Raw genomic sequence first — 4,283 nt, 5'->3', positions numbered from 1 at the left:
TCTCTCTCTCACTCTCACTCTCACTCTCACTCTCTCACTCTCTCTCTCTCTCTCTCTCTCACTCTCACGTGCGGTTTAAAAGACCAAATAGTTATGAAATAGCCTATGACAAGTACAGGCAGTCTCTCTCTTGCCCCCACCCACCCATGCACGATAATAGTACCAATATGGCACCGGTACCTATGTAACCGGTATGTACTAGAACCGAATCAGAACGCAGATTTCGGTGCCGTGCCTGAGCGATTGATTGAAATATTTGTCCTCTGGTTCTCCAAAATGGACTTAAGAAGTATCATCACTGGCACCACACGTGAAAAATAATTTCTTTTGTGATCTGATGTGGCTTCTTGTCACAGAATGAGGCAGAAAATATGTTCTATATGCTACTTTAAAAAGAATACATCGATTAGCAATAAATTAAGGTGACCATACGTCCTCTTTTCCCCGGACATGTCCTCTTTTTGGACCTACAAAAATGCGTCCGGCTGGAATTTCTTAATTGCCCAAAATATCTGGGATTCGGCTGTTTTCTTAATCTCGCTTCCGCTGAATCTTTGACCATTGTCGCCTGCTCTTGCAACATGTTTCGCTCCCGCGATTTTCGTGTCCACTCCTTTAAACATTCTAATATTGTATATAATTTTGGTGCATCAGGGAGCCGCTCTCAGGACGCGGTGTATTTAAATAAACTGTGATAATGTGAGAAATGTTGAAGGTGTCTGAATAAATTTTGGTTTGACTGTATCTGTTTGATAAATTAAGTTAACCAACTAACATTATACATACTCTTTTGGTTTCTGTACCCAATATTTAAAAAATGTACAAATGCAATAAAAAATATCAGTATCGGTACTCGGTATCGGCAAGTACCAAAAATAAAAGTATCGGTATCGGGCGAGTACTGAAAAAAGTGGTATCGGTGCATCCCTAGTTTATAGTGCTAATGGCCAATCCATCATTTTTTAGGGGAATTTTTATTTATTTATTTATTTTTTAATAAGTATCGGTTCAGGCACCGTTTTAAAAGTATCGATTTGGCACCTGTATCGAAAAAAACCCAAACGATACCCAACCCTACTAATGGATGCCACAATTACGTAATCGTTCGTTCTGTATATTAATCGTTCAAAGTCTACTTATGTTATTCTGCACGCTTAAGATATGTTTTTTTCTTTCTACATGTTATCTTAAGGTTTTAGTTTTAGTATAACATTATAATACCATTCATATTTTTCTTTTTTATAATTTAAAGAAGAAACCAATCCGATGTATATTTGACATTTGAGGCTTAATACTATAGAAAAGCACTAAAGATTTTTCAGTTAGTGTTTTCAGCTTGTTTATTTTCTTTAAAAAATACGGCATGCAGTTGCATCAAACAATGGTACTAACATCATTCAATGTAAATTGTGATAATCGTAATTAATAATCGCAATTACAATTTCAAGGGAATAATCAACAATTATGATTTTTGTCATAATCGTGCAGCCCTACATTCAACATATTGGTTCAAATTTAATGAAGCAATTGAGTGTCTTTATGAGTGGTTCATTGAATCATTTACTCAGATGTTTTGTTCAGAAACACCGATTCATTCAGAAATGCTGATGTCTCTGAAAATTGTTTGATTTATGTCTCAGTTGTTGAACTTTTTATATTAATCCAAATACTTACACGTTAGGAAATTTACTGGAAATAAAAGCAGTTTGAATGTGAGAGGGTGTTTCTTTTGAGTTGTGCTCATGCTTTGCTGGTTATGTCATATTCATTGTATATGACTTGGTGTTTTTCTGAAAGTTATACTGCAGACAGATGGGTTTGCCATGTAGTTTATTTTGACGGTGAATGCGTGTAGTTTCAGAGAGAGCAGTGTTGTTGAGGTGAACGTAAAGCCGTATATTGATGCAGCCGCTGACCCTGTATTAGCAATATTAAAATGACACTTTATCAGCTGGATTATGTGCGGCTTAAACGTGGAACGTTCTGGTGAGGTGTTTATCCAGTGTAGATCCATTCAGAAGGTCTTTGGCCGTTGGAGACACAGGAGCTGTCTGGGAATACAGAATCCAGGTAAGTCTTTACTTTACTCTAGATGGCACACCTGAGGGAATGGTAATTTGAGGTCTGGACAGGAACTGTGACCTTAATCATGTACTTTTTTTGGCAGCATAGGACTTCTAATGGCTTTTCGTCTTCAGATGGACATTGTGTGGTGACTAGAGCTAGTTGTGCTGAATAAGACGAGATATTACTACAGTAGTCTTTCTGTTGGAGTGTGTCAATGCAGCAGGATCACTCAAAGATTCACACTAGTTACTAAAGTTGGTCAGATTTCATGTTCTTGTTCATTTTGACGTGCGATGCGAGTGAAAGTGTCGGCAGTGGATTTGGGTCAGCAGGAGAGTTCATCAGCAGATTTGGTGTTAACCGGATTTGTGCGGACGCGCTGAATCAACTGTGTCCCTGGATTACAGGAGTGACATTGAGAACGGGACGCGGTCCATGTCTGTGTCCACTCACACTTTCCTCTGCTCTCTCTGATCACCCAACCAACTCTTGACCCAAATAATTCAAGCTTTTACCTCTGGATTTCTTTCTTTCGGTGAAGTACAGAAAAGGTACGGTATGGTTTTGTCATGGCTTTTAATTGTTTAAGTGGGTAGGGCAAGGCATTGTACCTGTTTAAAGAAAAATATTATATGTTTGTTTTGCCAATTAGGTTGAATATTTATTTAGAAGAAAAAAAAAATCAAAATCTAATCAAGGCATGTTCTGTACAGAGTTTTTCTACTAATTTGATTTCTTTTTACATGCAGCAGTGTTACTACATATATAAGAAGTAAACCGCAATATTTACCTGCCTGTAGTTCTGAAATATTTTAATAACTAAAATATATATCTGATCATATCAGAGTGATAAAAGTTAGTTGTTGGAGCAAAGTTTGTTTAAATGAGACGCTACAGTCGTGGCCAAAAGTATTGGCAGTGACATAAATTTTGTGTTTTGCAAAATTTGCTGCTTAAGCTGTTGTGGTTCATTCGCATTGTTTCTAGATTGTCACTGCCAGTACTTTTGGCCATGACTGTAATAAAACATCTCTGTCTTGATGCTCATACCGACAAGTCCGAGTTGAGAAAAGATCATGAAACCAGTCTTAAACTTTCTTTAGTGACCGTAATGGACCAATAAAAAAATCACGTTCAATTTGTCATGATATTCGCATTGACCCTGTATGTGAATACACAGCTTATTCCAGGGTTGTTACGGAAAGCAGCTTTCTGAAACATCATATAGAAGTGAACACCGTTTTACTTGCACTGTTTAAGCGATTAACAGAAAGTGGTTTCACTATTTATTCAAAAAATAAATAAATAGAATGAATGAATGAATGGTATTTCCAAGTCAACTAGCAGCAGCAGTATCGCTTAGTCGACTAGTCTTGCACATGATTTTTGGCTATGATGTTTATCAAACAACACCAAATACAAGACTACAGAAACGAGAGTTTACGGTTTCTGCTATTTACAGTTGCTTAGCAAAATAATCAGTTTGTCAGCACCACCAAGTCGTAGTTTTATGTAAGTGCAGCAGCTCTGGGTACGTGAATTAATCTCATTGGTTGGCCAGTTCTCCACAGTGCAATAGAAAATAGATGTTTGCGTCGGACTAAACAGTTCATTTAAATTCAAATGTTTATCGCGCCAAACATTTGTCTTGGTGTCAGCAGGGCGGATGTGTGTGGGAGAACCACCAAACTGCACGTATACAGAGATTAAGAGTACATCGCTAAATGCGAACAACACTTTAGTGTCTGGGAAAAAAAAAACTGATGTTGCTTAGTTATAGATCAGCATTGGAGTCCCTACAAATAGATGGTGAATACTCAGTGTATGATTCCTGCTGTGTAGTTGCAGGGCTCGCAAAATTTCTAAATCACTGGTAGCCCTTTGGGCAGACTTTCTTCAGATTTTGGTAGCCCAAAATGAATTTAAGTAGCCTGAATAAAAAAGACACTGGCTGAACTTCACTGCGGACAAATCAGCATCAAATCAAATCAGCAAAACTTCAGTGATTGCTTTTTTTCTTCAAATAACAAGTCAAGATAGTAGGGGTGCAACGGATCACAAAACCCACGACTCGGATCATATTGCATTATCATATCAGATTTTGAGTAACAGATCAGATCATTTTGCAGGTGAGCAAAAAAAATGGTTCTTTATTATTGAAATAACAGAATACTTCTTTGATACCACAGCAAAAACTAGTAGCATATAGGGATGTA

General features: G+C 37.3%; 1 protein-coding gene across 1 annotated transcript in view; it reads left to right on the top strand.

The window, feature by feature from the left end:
• The first annotated feature begins 1,973 nt into the window (after positions 1–1,973).
• The window catches only part of LOC107684465 (guanine nucleotide-binding protein G(I)/G(S)/G(T) subunit beta-1-like), a 17,043-nt gene continuing 14,733 nt past the window's right edge, over positions 1,974–4,283 (top strand). The window contains exon 1 of the mRNA XM_016480718.1: positions 1,974–2,070. The gene's annotated coding sequence lies outside the window, so the exon portion shown is untranslated. The remainder of the gene's footprint in view (positions 2,071–4,283) is intronic.

Source organism: Sinocyclocheilus anshuiensis, unplaced genomic scaffold, assembly GCF_001515605.1.
Source record: "Sinocyclocheilus anshuiensis isolate Anshui unplaced genomic scaffold, SAMN03320099.WGS_v1.1 scaffold397, whole genome shotgun sequence".
Lineage (NCBI taxonomy): Eukaryota > Metazoa > Chordata > Actinopteri > Cypriniformes > Cyprinidae > Sinocyclocheilus > Sinocyclocheilus anshuiensis.
This window is presented reverse-complemented; position numbering and strand designations above follow the sequence as displayed.